General features: G+C 47.4%; 1 long non-coding RNA gene across 1 annotated transcript in view; it reads right to left on the reverse strand.

Moving 5' to 3' along the window:
* LOC125944767 (uncharacterized) overlaps positions 1-21,277 on the reverse strand; it is a 259,378-nt gene extending 238,101 nt beyond the window's left edge. Inside the window, exon 1 of the long non-coding RNA XR_007466482.1 lies at positions 20,356-21,277. This is a non-coding gene — a long non-coding RNA (uncharacterized LOC125944767). The remainder of the gene's footprint in view (positions 1-20,355) is intronic.
* Positions 21,278-21,615: the final 338 nt, after the last annotated feature.

Here is a 21,615-nt window from a genome sequence, read left to right on the forward strand (position 1 = left end):
GGCTTAGCGCCAGCTGTGTCACGCGGTAACACTTCTGGCGGAAGAAAAAAATAATGTGACTCCATATCAGCTAAAAATAAAGTGACGCCATTTCATTTTCAAAAAGGCGCGAATTTTTTTTTTTTTTGTGGCTTGCCATTAATGCTATATATTTAAATGCCCCGCAATTCGACTTGATGGGCGTTTTGAGCTTTCAGCGCGGAAAGCGATGCAGCAGAATGCCGGCCGTACGGGTGTCGAAACCGCTACCTTGAACAGTACATACTTTCTTCGGAGGCCGACGGAAGCTTTACGTGTAGAGTACTCGTCCTATCGCCCAACGCCAAGCCCGTCGGCCAGCGCAGCCGCATGAAAACAACTAAAGTAAACAATTATCTGGCGGTCGTAGCTCACTACTTTTGACTGAACAGGTTAAGAAACGATGAAACTACCCACGTCACCAAATATAGACAAACATCGCAAAGCAAAACAATACAACGTGTCAGAGGGCGTATTGTAACAGGTAAACTTTACGAGCGCGCGTTTCTGCACTCCTGAAAAGCTGCATTGCATTGCAAGTGATAGCGGCGTCAACATCCGGTGATAGCGTATAAGCCAATGTCGATCGAAATAGGTCGCGTAGCTTCGGGCGAAAAGCGGTTCAGAATGAATTGTCACCGACATCAGCAAGGGTGGTTATGGGAGCAGTGATTGAAGCGCGACTATGTTTGGAGGGAACAAATATTGGGAAAGAAAAAAGCGTTTTTAATTAAAGCGAGACACATATTCATTCAACGAAAATAAAATTCCTAATCAATTTTATATATGCATGGCGAGAAACGAACAACTCTATTTTACTTCATCATTATCAATAAATACCTTTTCTCAGCGTCCACGGTAAGAGCGCCCACCGATAGCGGCGTGCGTTAACGCCGCTACCACTTGCAATGCAATGCAGCTCTTCAAGTGGGCAGACAGGCGCGCTCGGAAAGTTCACCTGTTACGATACGCCCCCCTGACATGTTGTCTTGCTTTGCTTGTCGACGTTTGTCTGAATTTGGTGACGCGGGTAGTTTCATTGCTTCTTAAGATGTTCAGTCATAAGTAGTGAGTTGCAACCGCCAGAAAACTAAATTACTTTAGTTGTTTTCGTGGGATAGCGCTGGCCGACGGACTTGGCGTCCAACGAAAGGACGAGCACTCTACGCCCAAAGCGTTCGTCGGCCTCTAAAGAATGTATAGGGAGCTTTAGTATAGCGGAAAACAGCAAATGCAAGGATTTAGCGTTAGCGTTAGCGTTGCGTGCTTGCAAACTGCGCATGCGCAGAACGTAAACGTAGCCAGAACTCTTACGTACGTACGCTATTTCCGGAATATAGCATTCAAAGCTAACGCACGCAAGGGACTCCGTACGTAGGGCAAGATAGCGGCGCCTGTTGAAGCGGGAGCCGTCCCCTTCGGATCTATCTAGCCGTCGGCCTGCACTGTTCGGCTCATTTGTTCCCCACCAATGCTCGTGTTTGCTTTAGATTTGTGTGATGATGCTTCGAGAGCGGCGTACAGGTGACAAATGGGTGTTGTTTTCGATAGAGGTTCTCGATTAGTGGCGGAGTAGGCTTAACGAGAGGGTTTTGCTCATGTTTGCTGTATCCGCCTCGAGATGGCGCCCAAGTGTATTTGCGTTAGCGCTAGCGTTGTGCTCCGTTCCGCTATTCTAAAACACTGCCTTGTACCGCGCAGTGCAGCCTTTCATTGCGTTAGCGTTGCACGCTAACGCTAACGTAAGCGTTTTCCGCTATACTAAAACTCCCTAATGTCTTGTGCAGCGATGTGATTTCGACACCCGTACAGCTGAACATTTCCTGCATCGCTTTCCCGCTAAAAGCTCGAAACACCCATAAAGTCGAATGGCGGGGAATTTGAAAATACAGCTCTAATGGCAGGCCTCCGAAAAGAAAATGACGTCACTTCTGTTTTTAACGCATATGACGTCAAATTATTTTTTCTTCAGCCGGAAGTGTTCCCTACTCACACAGATGGCGTTAAGCCCCATGAACCGCCGATGAACCACCATGTTTCCAACGTATGGGCTTCTATGGAAGCTTCGCTATATACCTTGTACAAGCGTTGTTCTGACAGTTCTGACACACTTTGACAGACTGTGACAGACTTTGTTCTAACGCAGCGCCCCCTCTTACGGTAGGCGCTGAAAAAAGTTATTTATTGAGAATGATAAAATAGAGTTGTCTTTTCTTGTGTTGTCACGCGTATGCAAAATTAATCAGGAATTTTATTTTCGTTGACTGAATCTAACTGTGTCTCGCTTTAATAAAAAATTACTTCATCTCCCGCTAAAGGGAACCATGTGTGGATGCGAAGCAGCGGGGAGATGGTTAGCTTGAGTGGGAGATGGTTTCGCGGCAGCGGCCCGAGTGCTCATCGCGGCGCTGCACAGGAGAGAGAATGAGGCGCGCGCGCTCCGTCATTTTCGTACCGCGGAACTACCGTGGCGCCCCCAGCGGAGTATGCAGCTGTCGCACCACCTGTCGTGCGCGCCGCTCCGGATTTCTAGAGGAGAGAAAGGGGGGAGCGTAGGAGAGGAGAGAGAGGGAGAGGGGACGCGCATGCGCTGTGGGGGTGTGGGACGCCGCACGCGGAGTGTCAGGTGCTGCGTCTAAGACACACTCTAGTTCAATAAAAAATACCAGGAGGAAGAAATATTTCGTCATTCTTAACAAATGATCCCAGTTTACCATATTTCTGAATAAATATTTCGTTATAAATTATCGAAAGAGAGAGAGAGCAAGGAGAGGAAAGGCAGAGAGGTCAACCGGAAGAGCGTCCGGTTTGCGAACCTGCACTAGGGGTAAGGGAAAGGGGGAATAGCAGGAGTAAAATAGGGAGAGAATGAGTACTGAGTACACGTGGAACGATGTACAGGGACACTATAGGTGGTCTCTTAAACCGGTGCGCTTCAAATACTGTACTAATGCACGCATCACTTTTTGTGCCAGTGACGGGTGTAGCCACGGTCCGAGTATCTTTGACTCAGAGAACTGTCTCGAGTCCAGTCGGTTTAAAGTTGTCCTGAAAGAGAGGTATTGTACGTCGTAGCGAGGACAGGTACACAATAGGTTCTCGATGGTTTCCTCGCACATACAGGAGTCGCACATCGGGCTCTCGGCCATTCCCATCCGGAATGAGTAAGCGTTCGTGAACGCCACTCCCAGCCACAAGCAGCACAGCAAGGTTGTTTCGCCACGGGAAAGGCTAGATGGCAGTTGTAGACGTAGCAAGGGGTCCAACTTGTACAATCGGCAATTGAAGGCACTTGAACTCCATAAAGCTTGTGACTTTTTGCGTGCAAGCAGACGAAGTTCCCTGGCAGTGTCCGTCCTCGCCAAAGGTATTGTACGCGTCTGTGTGTCTTCGTGCGCAGATCGGGCAGCCCTGTCAGCAATGTCGTTGCCGATGATGCCACAGTGAGCAGGAATCCACTGGAACACTATGATGTGTCCTGTTTCCAGAGCATGGTGATGTACTTCCCTGATGGCGGATATCATCTGCTGGTAAGTTCTGTGATGTAAGGCTGACTTGATACTGTGAAGGGCTGCCTTAGAGTCACTGAATATGACCCATTTTGGTGCCGGCTCTTCTTTTACATAGGTCACAGCTGCATGGAGGGCTGCAAGTTGTATGTGATAAGATGTAGTCGTATGTGATAGTTTGAATTTAACTGCAACTTGCTTGGCTGGGACGACGAATGCGGCAGTTGAGCTGGTAGGTGAGGTCGAACCGTCGGGATATATATGTATGTAGTCATGATATGTCTGGTGCATTAATAGGAGCGTCAGTTGCTTCAGAGCCAGCGATGGATGATTGGCCTTCTTGGTGATTCCGGGAATAGTAAAATTCACTTGAGGCTGTCGCAGGCACCACAGGGGAGATGAAGGCTTCGCCGCCGGTGTAAAAGATGACGGTATACACTCTTGATGGGCGCTAATCACTTTTGAAAAGTTCCCTTGAGGTCTCTCCGCTGGTAGGGAAGCTAAGTGATGGTCGGGGATCCTTGACAGGCGAAGAATGTGCGCTCTGAGGGAGTCAGCAGCTACGTGTGTCTGGATCGTATGGTCTCTCGCGATGGCTATTGTTGCTGTTGTTGAGGTGCACCGAGGCAGCCCTAAACATGTGCGTAGTGCTTGACCTTGTATGCTCTCCAGAGCGCGAATGTTCGTCTTGCATGTATTTGATAAAACTGGCAGACTGTAACGGAAGGAGTCCCAAAATCTCGAACAACAATGGTGGTTGTGAGCTCCAAGATCAGCAAGGCAAATGCATTAATAAGCGATAATTTACATCTTAGGAAATTTTGTTTTTCCTTCAAGCCGGGGTAAATCTGACTCAGGAGGCTGGCGACAAAGCACTGCTTGTGTACTGCACGTTTTTTGTTAATGTACGGATCAAGTAAGCGTCGCAAATGATGGGCGGCTCACGTATCCAAAAATCACTTAAGAGAGGAATAGTAAGACAATCTGTATTTGCAACTCACACGCCGCGGTGGCTTAGCGGCTATGGTGTTGCGCTGCTAAGCCCGAGGTCGCGGCATCAAATCCCGGCCGCGGCTGCCGCACTTCGGTGGGGGCGAAATGCAAAAAACGCATTTATGGCTTATGAAACCCTTGTATGCTGACCAAGTATGCGTGACGCGGTTCTGGGTAACAAAAATATCCCGGCCAAAACCGAAAGCACGCTGAGACTCGTTGCTATAGAGTATCAGGACAAAAGAAGGGACAAGGTGAAGACAACCTCCTCGGGATCCATCACACTTTCCTAATGAGTCACATCAACTATATGTAGCGTCGGCCCTTAACTGGACCAAAACAGAAAAGAATAAGCTTAACTGCGTAAGAGCATCAAAAAGGTACTGGGGTTGCCAGTAACCACTTGCTCGGACAAGTTAAGCAAACTCGGTATGCACAACGACATTGATGAAGTGATCGAAGCGCAGGTCACCGCTCAGGTAATCAGGCTCTCGTCAACCATGGCAGGGCGACGCATCCTAGACGAGGCCGGCATGGCTCCCAGAATGCTCAACGAGCAGGAAATCACCTTATCCAGGGAGACCCGGGCAACCTTTGTGGTCAGCCCATTCCCTCTGAATATGCACCCGCAATACAATGTAGGGAGGCGAGAAGCCCGAGCACGGGCGATTTTACAGAAGGCCGGCGAGAATCGAGATTCGATTGTCTTTGTCGACGCGGCTCAGTACGGTAAGTCTAGCACATTCGCGCTGGCAATCATTGACGGCAAAGGGGAATTACGCTCCTCGGCCTCGGTCAGGTTAGCTGCGAGCGGAGTCGCGGAACAGGTCGCCATAGCCCTGGCCATGACCGACCCCTCGCGCACCAATGTTTTTACAGACTCACGAGCGGCCATCAACGCTTTCGAATCGGGTAACCTAGCCCGAGAGGCTGCCGCCATTCTGGAAAAGAGAACAAACCCTGGCACTCACTTCATCTCTTGGTTTCCCGCCCATATGGGTGCGGACGTTCATCAGAACATACCTAAGCCCAACGAGCTTGCCCATGACCGTGCGCGAGATCTCATGCGCCGCGGCGGCATGGAGGCCTTATGGGGACAGAATGAAATCCAGCATAACGATCCGCTCCTTACTTTTCACGAAATAACCTCTCACTATCGGCTTAGTAGAAGGGCATATCCTCTCCCTCACCCGAAGTTAGACAGGTCTCAGTCAGTTAGACTTAGAATGCTCCAGACGGGCTCATTCCCTTCGCGGGGCTTTCTCAGCCTTATCTCCACAGACATCGATTCAAGCTGTCCGGACTGTAATGAGATTTATTCTTCCTTAGCACACATGCTCTGGCGATGCCCCGCGTTACCTAACGGCCCTCTATCCAGCGAAACCGACTGGGAAGAGGCACTCCGGAGCCCATCGTTCCAGACACAACTGCAGGCAATCCAGAGGGCCCAAGAAAGGGCGGAACATCACGGCATTCCTGCCCCGACTTGGACGCGGCCAGCGGCTCCCGCGGGTACCCGATAGGGGCCCCCGCGGAAGCTCCTCATGGATCAAATAAAGTTCACTGTTTGTCTGTCTGTCTGTTCCTGCATAAAACCTGCACATATAATGCTGCTATAATGCTGCACTATAATCTCTAATGCACGTCAGTCTGTAATGAAATGGTAAAGTACTATATTTAACTAATTCTTTGATTCAGACACTCACATGGGCCACTCACTTATAGCCCTGTTAAGCGGGCACTTTAACGGCCATTAAGGAAAACGGCAGTTGGTCTTAACGGCCGTTAGGCGGAGTTACACGGCAGCGCGAGCGCCGTTGGAAACCCAACGGCGATTGACACCAACGGAGCTCGCCCGTCTCCGTTCCGCCGCCGTTTCCGTCCGTTCCGTCGTGAAATAGGCAAGATGGCAGCCCCCAGCAGCAACGCGTCTCCGCTGCAGGCGAGTAACTCTTGCAAATAATTAAAAAAACACTGTACAACATGTAGCGCAGAAAATAATTAGAGAAACATCATTTTTTCGGGTTGGCGAGGTAAAAATTTTAAGAGTCACGAGATAAATCGTCCAAACGGAAGTGAACCGACTGAACATGGAAAGTGCCGTGTGAGCGCAGCCACCACCGTTCCGTTCCAATGGCCCTTACGGCGTTCAACTGCCGTTTGCGTTAACGGCCCTTGCAAGTGCCCGTGTAACAGGGGTATTAGCCACTCACAGTTACATAGAAAAGTGCACATGCATCTTACCGTTAGAGAAGCGACCTTCTGCAGCCGCGTCGCCAAGTAAACTTCTTGGCAGATCAGGCAGCAAGGAAGCATAGAGTTTTGCTGAGTGATGCGTACGAAAATGCAATCTTTTTGAGAGATTTCAACAAATACAAAGTTGCTGTAAGCTCCAAAGCTTTATTTAAATAAGAATAAAAACACCAGCCATTTAACTTCGCTTATAGAACACTGGAATTCGCAACGCATGCAGATGTGGAATTATTGCAAATTGCGTGATGCATACCTTTGAAGTATTTTAGGAGTACGTCGTGCGTTTCTTTCGCGTTTCTTTATGTTTTCTTTATTTTGCAGATTCCTGGTTACATACCTTCACGCAAAAAAAAAAACTGTTTTAAGCTCCAGGAGCTAACGAATAATCGTGTTACATCTCTCGTTCCTTTAGTGTGCATGCGTATGAGAGCCTGCTATTCAAAACAATTTCTTTCATTGCAAAGGGGGTATTTCTCGTAAATTACTTATTTTTGTTTCAGTGACTCTGAACGCATAGCGTGCGCTACCGAAAAAAAAAAAACAAGAAAGAAAGGCCACCACAAGCTCGCACGACGAGAGGCACACGACCAGACGCGTAATAATTTCGGTGCAGTGCTAACAAGGGCTCTCCCTGGCGACGACGTGACGCTCCACGCCCCACCGCCTTCATGCGTTTCTTGATTAAGGGCGGGCCTCGAGTCTTTCTCGACGACGGCCTATACGTTCGGTGCGAAGTGTTTCATTACCCGGCGCGTCTTTTACAAGAGCGCCGGCTCGGGCGCATCCTTTTACGCGACACGACCACCGTAGCCTTTCTTTGCTCGCGCGTGAGCGGGCCTGCCAGCTGTTAGCGAGTTTGAGGGCGAGGAAAAGCGGAGGGGTTGAGTGACCAGTCAAACTCGTTCCTCGCAGAACGCGCCGTACAGCTGCGCAACGCCACCAAAGGCCCGGCGATTCTACGACGACAGGCAATCTCCCGCGTCTCTTCACACCGCCCGGAGCATGCACTGCTTGTTTGTCAATCAAGTAAAGCCGGCTGGTACGCCTCGTATGCGCAGAGACACTGTATATTGCGGCGAACCCGAGCAAGAAGTGACGGACAAGCTGGCAGGGCAAAGGTGGCAATTTGGTTTTCCAGCGCGCGTCTTGCCGTTGCGGCGATGGAAAGCGAACCGCGCCGACACACTCCGCTAAGCCAACGCGCGCCGAGGAACGAGCGAGGAATGCGAGCTATCCGTGCGGCTTCGTTCGTCGATTGCCGACTGCGAACCAGCGCGTGCAGCTGCTGCGGGCGATGGCGACGGCCTAATTCCGTGCAGTCGGGAACGGGAAGCGCCGCGGAGAATTGGGTATTCATATTGTGCGAGCCAATTATTACCGTGTTGCGTGGGTGGTATCGCTGACACCTGACGTTGGAAAGAGGTCTGTATACTACATAAATTGAGTGGAACTCCGTACTATGTAAGCTCCGTGCAATCGAATAGAGTATTTCAGTATAGCTTTACGACTAAGGCTTGGCATTAACTGAGCGTAACGGCGTGTGCGCAGTTCTGTGTGAACCGCAGCTGTGTATCGGTAGAACCAATAGTGCTATGCTAAAATACTCTGGTGTTCGCACCGACCATTCTTACCACGGGCACCTGGAATATGCTCCCTGTTGGGACCACGCATTTCCTTTCTCTCTCTTCTTCTTATTTGTCATCATCTCATCATCATCATCACGTCATTATTGCAGAAGGGAGAAGGAGTGCACCCGTATGTAGCATCAGATTCTTTGTCGGTTACCTGACGTTCCTGTCTGACGAGCAAGAGAGTCGTAAAATCAGCTTGCCATCGCGCAGTCATTCTCAGGTACTGCTGCCCACTGTTGACGGTACAAGTTGATGCCTTTCAATAGTGTTCCTCTGCCAATATTCATAAATATCACGCGTGCGGGGAAATACGCAATTGCTAATCTAATTTCGAGCTCTACAGTCATATCATCGATATTAAAGGTCACAGACCTGCATTATCATAGATCATAATGCAGCTCTGCAGTCCTCTTTCGCCGTAAACAACCAAAGCGCGCTCAAAACGCTGTGGTTTCCCCCAAGAGAGAGAGCGTGAGAAAAAAAAAATAGAAAGGCAGGCAGAAGGCAATTCTAGCGAGAGAGAGAGAGAGAGAGAGAAAACATTTATTTCAACCATCGAGGTCGTTGCTCTTGAGGTCGAGTAGGTGGTGTCCTCATTCCAGGACTGCACTGGCCATGGCTAGAAGAGCGTCTGACTTGCTACCCTGCGCTGATGGAGGGGAACAAGGGAATACAGTCAAGCGCTCCTACAACGGTCACCTTAACAACGAAGTTACTTTTATAAAGAAGGAATAATTCTGCCCCGGTTCTCTATATTGTGGGCTGTCCGGCGCGCGAATTTTACAACGAAGTGACCAGTATAACGAATTATTTCGGAGGACCCAAGAGCCTTCGTTATAAAGGCGTTTTCTTGTAGAAAGTCTACAGATAGAAAAAAAGGAGAGACTCGATAAATGCGGACAAGCGCGGAGGGCGTCACGGTCTCCTTGCAACAGACAATAGTCCTAATAGTTCGAACTGCGGAATCCGACTAAAGTAAGCGAATAAATCATTACACAGTGCCACTTATCAAGTCAGGTAGAGCTCAAAGTATGCCTTCTGTTCGTGGAGACGTTCTAAATCTATTGCTCCCATGCCTGCTCTATCGAAGCCGAGCTTGTAGAGGCAGTGCTTAAGCCAGTTTACATCTTATAGCGAAGCTGTAAATGTGTTACAAGTAAAGCATCCGCGTGACCGCCAAGTGCGTGCTCTGATTACTGGATAACTAAATATCGTAGCGAGTTGTCGTCACCGTTGGCATCCACATTGTTGTTGTTGCTGAAACGTTGATTAATTATACAATGACAGAAGATGGTATACAGCGACAGGAATTACATACACGAGGCTGTGGAAAGGAAAACGAAATGAGGCCAATTCAAAAATTGTAGACCATACTTGCGTCGCGTACAAAAAACCGCACCAAGTGGAAAATTAGGCGCCATTTTTCTTGGGGACCTTTGGGAGGGGACCCTGAGGCCTCAGTTTAGAGGGAAGAGTGGTTACTGCCATTCCTCTGGAGTTGAAAAAGAGCGGGAAAGACGGAAAATCGTCGTTGTTGATGTGCAGGAACAGTTATGAGTACTAGGAATTATAGGTTCATTTGGTAGATTGTCGGACTTTGTGTTAATATCTTGTTGGTGCCTTTTGTAATTGAAAGTATCGTGAACTACTGCGTGGACTGAGTTGAAAGAATGAAGTACCACATGAACATGACCGCGTAGCTTCAAGGCCATGGGAAACAAGGTATAGTCCACAAAAGTTAACATAGCACCACGCCAGCCACAACACGCCTTCTCGTGGAAAAAAAAAAGAGAGAGAGACAGAAATACGATAACTTTTAATTGTCACTTATAAACCCGGTGACAGCTTCACGCACATATTGTAGACGCTCTACGTTCTTGTAGGTGCATTAAAAGTTTCTTTTCTAGCTCGACAGCATTACTTTGAATATGTTACACAGAAGAAAGATTACTCTTCGAAGCCACTGGTGTCGGGGAGTAAACGGCTGCAATGCACAGAGGACTCATTTGATTCACGCTCCGTTGGCGGCATAGAAACAGCGACTGAGTGAGTGACGTCATTGAAATGGGAGCATTGCGAAAGTCCGAAGCAAAAACTGTGCCCCTAGAAGTTACATTATATATGATTCTGCAAAGTTGCAAAAGTATGTCAGGGCTTTCTTTATTATTTTTTTTTTCGACTTCAAGTCAATAAGTATAGGTCTTTTGCTTAGGTGAAACTACTGTGGCAATACGTAATGCGGAGACCATTTCAGAGATCGATTTCGCTATGGAAAAGCACAGTTATTGATTTCTATTGCGTCAAGCCTATTTTCATACTCAGCGCTAGAAACACGCCAAACGCATCATACCGCGTCATGAGTGTCAAGGCAATCTCATCCTCTTAACCACACATCGTGGCGTAGCTTACGCGTTATGCACTACGCCGTTGTCACTCAATTTTCACCATGATGAAGTGAAACGCTGCCTGCAGAGCAGTCACTGGGTAAAATAAGTGCTCAAACTGCTAATAAGCAGTTGAATGGTGTCTAAAATATTGGTCCTGAGCTCGACCAAATGAAGGACAGAACAGGGCAATCTCTCTGTTTCCTTGCGCTGATTCCCCGACGCCGATCCTATGCAACCAATTCGCTCCGTTGACTCCGGTCAAGGTAAGGAAAGGAAAGGCCCGCGAGCCTGCGTGTACCAAACTCCTCAGTCACAATAAAGTTTTTATGATGATGATAATATCATGGTGCAACGAAGCTTTGTCGCCAACTGCAGCATGGCAGCATGCAGGGGGGAGAGGAAGGCGCTGCAGCAGTACTCCGACACCTCGGTAACTACGTCACGTGGCCAGAGCCGGCGGAGCTCTTTTTTATTTCATTTTTTTTTTTATTTCCCCACGTAACTCAACCCGGCACGAACCACTTTCGTTTGCAACGGAGAGGGAAAGAGAGCGTGCGAAGGCCTGTACGAAAAAAAAAAAGAGGGGGAGATAGCAGCGAGGGATAACAGTACGACGCTGGAGAACTCTGTCCCATTACGAGCTTCTGGTATGCCTTAAGTACGTTGCGAGGCGCCATAGAAGCGGTGCTCCAGCGTAATTTTACTCTTTCTTGGTGGAAGTAATCATGCCACGTGCCACGTTTACTCTGCGAGTGTCCCAATCTCTCGCGCACATGATAGATGGACTTTATAAAGGACGCGATGCCACGCCATTCGAAGAAAGCGCGATGCCAACACCCTGCTGACTCATTCATCAGGGCAGAGCTAAACAGCGGGGCCCGCTGGATGGCCGCTTCGCGTGTTTCCTTCAGCACAATTCCTCGAAATCATTATTTAACGGCTATGGTAGAAGTATTCTCTCTCTCTCTCTCTCTGTATCTCTATCTATCTAGCACACTTGTGAGTGCTGCGTTTTCTCACCCGTGCAAACGGGCCCCCAGTGGTGACTTCATTTTTTTCCAGGAAACAAAGCCTGCGCCCGCACGAACCTTGTGCACGAGATGACAGATTAAGAAGGAGTGCGACGCGGCAGGCGGGAAACAATAGGACGTAGCAACGACTTCAGAGCGACGCTAATGATAAATAATAACTTAAACTAGATTGCTTGACTGCGCTTATGAATTAGTGACCTTTGTCGAGAGCGTATACGCACGGTGTTGCAAGAAAAACGACGTAAATGCGAAGTGCGCGGGGCGGTCCCTCATAGAAGCTTCCCGCGCAGGCCTTCCCTGAAGTCACAGATTGTGGCAGTGTATGGTGGACACTAGTTATTTGCTCAGTCAAAGAAATATACTAATAATAAAATCGTGATTATTTATTTATTTATTTATTTATTTATTTATTTATTTATTTATTTATTTATTTATTTATTTATTTATTTATTCAGTTACCTCACAGGCTCCCGAAGGAGTATTGCGTGAGGGGAGGGTACAGGAAATTAGCAAAAAGGAAAAAGGAGTACAAAGAAATTATACATTGTTAGCGGGTAAACATGAAAGAACAAATATCTAACAATATAAATAACGCGATAAATGAAACCAAACGACTGTGTGAAGCAGCAAAAAAAGGAGTACCAAGAAATTATACAATTGGTAGCAGGTGAAGATGAAAGAACAATGTTAACGCAATACAAAAAAAAAACTATACAACTGCGCTATAGGCAATTACTTAGGTGCGCAATAAGGTTACTTGTGAATGAATTATGGAAATAATATGCATAAATGTACTTTGAAGGAATCAGGGTCAAGAATGTCAACTATTTCGTTTGGTAGGTTATTCCAATGCTGAATGGCACATGGTAACGCGGATGAATTGAAAGCATTAGTTCGGCCAAAGATACGCTGGAAACTGAGATGATTATGCAGACGCCGAGATGTACGAGATGGACGTGTGAGCGGCAGGGTGGACGGGCGCGTGCTATGGACAATTTTGTGAAACAGACAAAGCAATGCTATGGTTCTTCGCGATGCAAAAGATGAGAGAGATAAAGATGACTTAATGCTAGTCACGCTAGAGTCGCGGTGATAATCTCTGACAATGAAGCGGGCGGCGCGGTTTTGGACTGACTCGAGAGACGCGATTAGGTACGCTTGATGAGGTGACCAGATAGGGGCTGCGAATTCCAGTTGTGGCCTTAGGAATGTCTGACAGGCGATTTGTCTGGTGATGGCCGGAGCATCGCGCAGGTTACGTTTGAGATAACCGAGCGTACGTGAGGCTTTAGCAGTTACTTTTTCGATGTGTGCAGACCAAGACAGGTTAGGTGTAAGGAGAATGCCGAGGTACTTGTACGAGTTGGTGCGAGTAACGGGGTTCTTATCCAGTGAGTAATAGAAAGCGGAAAATGTCTTTTTGCGGGTGAATGTTATTAGTTTGCATTTATCAGTGTTTAGGGTCATTTGCCAAGAAGAGCACCAGTTAGTAATACGGTCAAGATCTCGTTGAAGAGCCACGTGATCGGAAGGTGAGCAGATTTGACGATAGATCACACAATCATCTGCGAACAAGCGAATGGATGACGTTATTTCGGATGGCAGGTCGTTAATATAGATAAGAAAAAGTAATGGTCCGAGTACGCTTCCTTGTGGTACGCCAGATGTTACATCGCTGATACTGGAAGTATAGTTATCGACGATGGTGTACTGCTTACGGAATGACAAGAAATTTCTTATCCAAGATACTGTTAGGGAATCGATGTTTAAGCATGAAAGTTTAGCTATGAGACGGCAATGAGCAACGCGATCGAAAGCCTTAGCGAAATCTATGAAAATGGAATCTGTCTGTGGGCCGGCATCCATGTTAAGGAAAATATCTGTAGTCAATTCGATTAGTTGTGTTTCACATGATAGTCCTTTTCTAAAACCATGTTGATGTTTAAAGAAGAACTTATTAGTTTCCAAGTGATTTGCTACGTTTGAAAAAATTATGTGTTCTAATAGCTTACCAGGAACGCTTGTTAGTGATATTGGCCGGTAATTGTTAACAGTGCTCTTATCGCCAGACTTAAAAAAAGGTATAACTTTACCGACCTTCCAGTCATACGGAACATCCCCTGTTGAGAGGGACTGTTGAAACAAGCGAAAAAGGATGGTGCTAGAGGGTACTACTGTATATTTCAAGATTTTTGAGTTTATACCGTCCATTCCGGAAGAAGTTGAAATCTTAAGGTTGTTGATCAGCTCAGCAACGCCAGTGGTTGTTATATTGATAGGGGTCATGTATGGATATTCGAGTTCGATGGGTGTTGGTATTTTCGAATAGTCTTCCTTTGTAAATACGGTCGTGAAGTAATTGTTAAAGATAGATGCTGAAAGCTCTCGTGCAATCGGCAAGCCAGAACTATCAAGTAGTTGTGAAATGTCGGAATATTTAGCGGGAGAGATCGTTTTCCAAAATTTTTGGGGGTTGTTTTGAAGCAGTGATTGCAGATCGCAAGAGAAATACTTTTGCTTAGCCTGACGCAGGGCATTGCAGTAGGCTGCATCACAAGACTTATGTTTGCTCCAAGATACAGGTGTGTCCACACGTTTGGCAGTCCTGTAGAGACGCTTCTTTTTATTTTTTAGAGTACGAAGAGCTTTACTGAACCATGGTTTCGATGAGTTTACGCGAAATGAAACCTTTGGTATATGCGCATGTGCTAATTCTATTAACTTATCTTTGTACAGGCACCAATTCTCGTTCACTGTCCGCTCAGAAAAAGTTGCCAAGAAAGACGACGTGAAGCTTTCCAGACCATTGTTAATAGCGCTGACGTTTGCTCTTTTGCAATCAAATACTTGTTTAGTTTTCAGGTGACGTGAGCATGAAGGTGTATGAACTCTGAATTGTAATAACCGGTGGTCACTGAACCCATCCGCAAAAGTGATAGTGTTTACCCTCTCGGGTGCGGACGATAGAACAAGATCTAAAATGTTATTGATACTAGTTGGTTGGTCGGTTAATTGCACAAGTGAAAAATCAAGTGTTAGTTGAACGAACTCACAAGATGCACGTGATTGGCCTCGCAAGTTCTGCCAGTCAATGTCTGGAAAGTTATAGTCACCAAGAAGAAACATGTCAGCTTTGTTATATTTGGATCGAATCGAGGTAATGTTATCGTGTAATTCGGAAATGAAATTGTAGGAGCTATCGGGTGGTCTGTAGCATATACCATAAAGTGCATTCGAATGGGGGAATGATACGCAGACCCACAGAATTTCTAGACTCGAAGACATCGGTACAAGAAATGACGTGATATGTTTTTTTTATGGCGAGCAGCACCCCACCACCTCTTCTGTCGTCCCTATCGCTGCGATAGATAATGTAATCGTTAGAATCGGGTAGAACTTCACCACCAATTTTCAATTTTCGAAAAACGAAGCAAGAAGAAATAATGCAAGAGATTGTGCGAATCTCACGCATTGTGGGAATCGTGTGGTGGTGACGCTTTCTTTGGTGTTTGCTAGAAACGCTGTTCTTTTTTACACTGGAAACGCCTCGCTCAGCGTAAGCTCCAACACCGTAGGCACGTCCAACAGAAACCAGAGTTCATCGCACACTGCACTAGAAGTGCGCATAGGACCGGGCCGATCAGATGGCCCGGGTCTGGCTCTGCCCACAGGCCAGACTCGGGTAGCCCGGCGGATATTTAATCAGACTCAGGCCGGGCTCGGGCCGGCCTCGGGCCGACAGGAATGTCTCACCTGCGGGGCCAAGTCGGAACTGAAGCCTGACTTGGGCCGAAAAGTCTTGATTACTCTTCCTTTCCTCAATAAATTCAAACAACTGATCACGAACAGAGAATTACGAATAAGTGACTAGCTTTCATTGGCTCTTTCGCCTGTTTTCGTGGTCGAGGTTGGTGTTCGGTGGTAATCGGACTTTAAACGCTGATACGAAGCAACGCCTGTCCTCAGCCGGTGCACCGTTGAACGCGCATTGCTCATCGCGCAGTAGTGAAAGCATAATGTATGGAAACTCGGCTTGCTGGGTTTCGAAACTCTGGGCTCCATTTGATGCACCTGCAAATGTGCGGTGCAGCAAATGACGGCCTGATTCGACCCCGCGGGCTTGAGCTAACCATTGTCTCTAAACTTTAGCGAGCGCAACTTCATTGCTGAATGACATACCATGCAATAACGACGCACTCGCGTGAGCTCTGAGGACAACTTCTTCTTTCTTTACGACAATTTTCGAATAGCTTCGCACTTTTGTAGTGCGCCATTTCAAGTCAGTTATTAACTATTGAAGATAGCACCAATGATATCATGTATCTTTGTCCTAATATGTTTTCCTTGTCTTCTTTATGTCGTATATATATATATATATATATATATATATATATATATATATATATATATATATATTGCTACAGGACAGTTTCCTTCCACGTAAGGATATTCTGTACACGAGGGAAGTTGTATTGCATGCGAAGTTTTCTTAATTGGTGCTGCACATTTGGCTGGATACATGTACAAATTCGCTTTTGCTTTGATTGTGCATAACCGCTTTGTGTACGTCCACTCTCTTTTTCTCTTATCTACTACTCCAAACAGGCCTAAAGCACTCATTCAAGTATGTTACTTTTATATGATCTGCTGTCCAAAATGCCTCTGTGGTTACGAAATAGAGCAGATATGACATGTTACGTTAAGAAGCCGTTATAGCATAATGAGTGCTGATCATTGCAGAACGCTCGCACCAGAAACGCTGAAGGGACGCTCCCATTCAGCGTCCCCTCAAGCACGTGAGACAGGAAAGAGATTTATGAACATACGCGCAGGGCGACATTTAAAGCATTGTCAACATATTGTCGACGACCACTGGCGGGCTGTGCTATGTTATCGGGAAGTATTGACTATGGCAAATCGACACAGCCCGCGTTCGTAGCAAAGAAAAGGGGAAGAAATAAAATGGTGAAAAGAGTGCAAGACGATGGAAGGAGAGCTATCGGAGGGAGAAGGAGGGTGCGTATTTCCTCCGCGTTCTTTAATGGAGGAGGGCGGACGAAGCTGGTCGCAAAGGGAAGAGGAGGAGGAGGCGATGGAAGCGGAGAGAGAGAGAGAAGGTGCTAATGCCCACGTGCCAGCAGCCATGTCCAAAGGAAGGAAGAAAAACCGGACACCCCGTGGCGTCCTATCGCGCGTTGAGTCAGGCGGCATGGCGACATCGATGATGACACCAATAAGAAGCCACGGTGGCGCATTTCTTTATTGCTTCCCCCTGCGCCCCTCTTTCGGTGACACTTCTCGCAGTTTTATTTCTTCTCCGCAGTCCTGGCGGCGGCCGTATCGGCCGCCTGACCGTTTTCGCTTCCGGTTTGCTCCTTTCGAGGCCGGTGACATCGACTGATCGGAGAAATAATAGTTGAACTACACGATGTGGTTTGCCTCTATAGGATGACGTAAAGCACCACGCCTGGTTTGGCTTGAGATGTTTTAGCGCTGTCAAAAATTCCGCTCAACTCGTTACAATGTGACCTTGCACACACAGGAGTGCCTCTGTGCTTGACTTGTACACATTGTTCGTGTCGCCGATCTAGAGTCTCGCATGTTTTCGAGCATGTAAAGAAATGTTCACCTAACTAGTGACAGTGTCTTTGTTACCAGCGGTTACCTCTGTATCCACTTGCCAGCAATGCGTGCCACCAGAACTCGCAGTTATTGGCATTATGTCTAGTCTTATGTTTACGCTATTAACCGATGCTGTCAGTTTCCCAGTGAAGCGAAAACAAAGGAAAAAAGAAAAAAAAAACGCCGTCTTGGATCAGTGTCTTCGCCTTTTTGCGGCTTGGAATGAAATCGAGGTTTCGATTCACATCTGTGGTGACCTCATTTCAATGGAACGAAAATGCAATAGCGCTCACGCACGCAGATTTAGGTATATGTGCAAATAAGCCCGATGCTCAGAATCAGCCTGAAGCCCTCCCAAACGACGTTCCTCTGCAGCTTTGGGACAACCTCATCAACTGTTCGCACAAGTTCCTGCCCTATATTTTGTGATGGCACTTATAGCGATGCTTTCAGTATAGCGTTGCAGTATATCGTGCAATATAGCGTTGCTTTCAAAGAAACGTCGCAAAAGGCACTGTTCCGTATTGAAAATCAGTTAGACATCACAAACAGTGTTTGGAGAAGCACAGTTTAGTTGTTTATTTGCGCGCCAAGTGTCTAATGGTCTTTGCAGTATGGCCTGGATCGAATAAATTGGCTGCCATTTTGATGTAGCAATATACCATTTTCATTTCCTGTAAGCGTCCGTGTTTATGTGTGGTTTTATTGTGATGCGTGACGTTATGGTGACGTGTAACGTCTCAAGCTGCGAAGGATATTTTTTGCTGATATGGCATTTTGTCCCACGCAGTGTTTGCAGCATTAGAAAACACAGATATTAGGCTTCAGTCAAGCCTACTGCAATCTGCCGTAATCTTCTATGCGCTTGTTACATTTGTTGACCCTTCATTTGAAGAACTTATACTTATCATAACGGATATATTGTATATTTGGCGCCTACAAAGCTCGCCGGAGCTCAAGCTTTGATTCAATGCTCCCTCCCCTTCCTACAACTTCCAACGAACTTGTTGGAAACAAACATATTGATTCGTTCATTCATTCATTCACTCATTGATTGATTAACAACTCATTTTTACTGGTTTTATGAAACGAATCATTTGAACGAAACACAACGCAGTCATGCACATCCTAGCCTGCTCAGCAACCTTGCATTTAGTGCCGTTATCACATGCGCATTGCGAAATTCCCGCTTATGAACTCGGAGATGTGGCCTGTCAACGTTACGCATGAAGATTTCGGTCCCCGCACTAGCTATAAATTCAGCGATGAAACAGAAGGTCAAACATCTCGGCACCCTATTCTTACATATATAAATTACATCAAAAGCCAAGACGAGTCATAACGGGGTCAGGGGTTCTGTGTTCACGAACCAAGAAATGTATTCCTTTCCACGCATGTCTTCACACTGTTGTGCAATACACGACTGCGTCAAGAGCACGTGATCGAGTGCGAAGAACTGACCTAACTCTTCAAGGATTTGAGGACGCACTAGCTCGCATGGATACCCGCGCGACATGTCCTTGCGCACAAGCGAACGTGAGTTGATACCAAAGCACTACAGCTGGAATATTTCAGGCTCCTATATCGGCAGTGTGCGCGGCATAACAAGATAGCCTGATTCCGTTGCCATATTTCTGTTCGCTGTGGTTCATACGCATTTAAAGAGGATATCAGTCGTAAAGTTTCAAGCGCTTTATCTACGTATGTAAAGGTAAAATGCACTTAAGATTCGTTTTTTTTTCTCTCCCTCTCTCCAGGCCTACAGCCATTTCTCTCTAACCTAAATACTGTCAAATGAATCTGGTGTTTCCGTGCCTGATGCTAAGCACGCCACCATGGATATTCTTTTCGTGACTGGCACTGCATGGTGCACTGTGTAGCAACGATATTGCATATATTCGATGAACATGCTTCGGGTTTTTTAGCTAAACCTTATCGTTTATTTTTTCAATCCTGCACAATATGTCGAAGGTGCTGTAGTTGCTATGAAATTACACATATTAGTTTTGCCATTTTCATTCGCGTTTGCATATTGATTACCGAAAAGACCTTATTTAAATGTTCTTCACATCTCTTGTTCTTGGTGTAGGTTACGATGTGGTCCATATCTCTTTTCCGTCATCAGGCTCATTTGTTGCCTTAAGTTCCAAAACATAAACAAAAGGAACGAAGGCATCCACTGTTCCATGTGCACAGAACAACGTTCCGCGCTGAAAAGTACACAAAAGATCGTTGAAACTGTTGGCCCTTTCCGTAAGAGGTCAAATATCCTTCGGACTAGGTCGAGGGTAGAAGAGACCGCGTTTGTTCTGTTTTGCTCTTGCTTTGTTTCTTTCTCTCTTTCTTACTTTTTTTCTTTCTTTCTTGCTTGCTTGCTTTCTTGTCACATTCGCAGTCATGACGATGACGACATTCAAAATTATATGAGCAACGATCCATAGTTACGCGCATCACTTAATTACCAACTAGAATGGGAGCACGCGTCGCGCATGCGTGCAAGCAGGTCACCACTGGTTTGCCGGCGTCTTGCGTAGCTCTTGATACCGCGTAGCACAGCAATTACAGCAATAGAGATACTGCTTGTCCCGCCATAATGAAACAAAGGAAATCAGAATGGCCAACGAATCCAATATTCACGTGAAATTATTCAGCAAATTGAAACTACGATATGATTCAGGCAATCTTGGGCGAGCTAGAAAGATACGCAAACAATATACGACAGGGGATCATATTACAACAGAACATTTACGGGACTACTAGAACTCCTTGGAATAAGATCCAACTCATGAAATAAAATATCCACCCACTAAATTCAACTTCTTGATGTCATGTTATTGCATCCTCACCACCGACGTTGATACAATAACAAAAATGAAGAAGTAACCTTCGACGCGAGCAAAGGTTCACTCACCCTATGATGTCCACCGGCGCGTCGCTCCACACTAACATGCCCGCGGCAACGCAATTTCCACGCGCAATCCCCAGTGGTCACTGCAGCAATGCACACTCGGAAAAACACAAAACACAACCGCGACCCAGCGCAGTTTCACGGAAACGACACCGGAAACTTTCCGCACTTTAACACTGTCTCACGGAACGGTGGCAGCGCACGGCAATATCCTGGCGTCGTTCTTTGCTCCTTTTTCTTGCACGGCTCGCCACAGCGGCCGCAGTCACGGCACGAGGAACCGGTAATCACGGGACGAATGCGACGGTAGGCGCCGATGAGTTCAACTGCCACGGGACGACTGACAACGCGGCCCGGGCCACGCCGTTCGACCCTGACGATTTGATTCGCGAAGCGCCGACGACGATCTCACGCAGCGTCGGCACAAAGCGGCCCGCTTTTCGGGCTGTCAGAAAAGCGCAGCACTTTTGCTCCCTCCCCTTGACGTCCCGGGACGGCGGCTGATGCTGATGGACACACAACCTGTCCACTGGTGCAGTGCAATCCCTCTCGTCGACTGCGGGGGCGTTCGTGGTGTATGAAGCGCAACTCTATTCTACAAAAACTATTCACGGGGTTTCACTTTTTGTCAGCGACACAATCGTTTCCTCGCCGGGCTTCCTCGCGTCAACGTCGTTGGTGGCTGGCCCCGAGGACGCGCAGATGGGCTCTGACCGTGGCAGGTAGGATACACACGTAAACAACGCACGTGGTTTCACTTTTGTTTTTCTTCACGATGCCGATACGGCATGCTCGATCGGCGGGAAAGCTGCAGAGTCGATCGACCGCTCACTGCACCACCGGCTGAGTTCGCGCAAGAACACGTGCACACGTCCGGATGAATTTTTATCGCACCACACGGAGCAATATACGCGACGCACGCTTGGCTCGCTGGCGCCAACACTGCTTCCTTCCGCGCGCGTTCGGCTTTCGATCGCGCTGTTCCGGGACCGGCCTATAACGGGACCGACAGCGTGCGCCGCTGTACACCCTCGCACTCGAGCAGCGGAGGCCTCATCCTTCTTTCCTACACGACGGCGATGCAGCGCACGGCGGCCGCCGGAAGGAAAGGGGGCCAAGACGGCGAAGAACCCGTCATGTGGGACGACCACGTTACGTCGCTGGCCGCCGGAAAAGCGATGCCTCTACGCTGCCGCTGCCACCGTCGCTGCCAACGGGTCCCCCCCTCCCTTCGGAAGGAAGCGAGCGGTCAGCTTCCCCCTT

The sequence above is a fragment of the Dermacentor silvarum genome, chromosome 4 (assembly GCF_013339745.2).
Source record: "Dermacentor silvarum isolate Dsil-2018 chromosome 4, BIME_Dsil_1.4, whole genome shotgun sequence".
Classification (NCBI taxonomy): Eukaryota; Metazoa; Arthropoda; class Arachnida; order Ixodida; family Ixodidae; genus Dermacentor; species Dermacentor silvarum.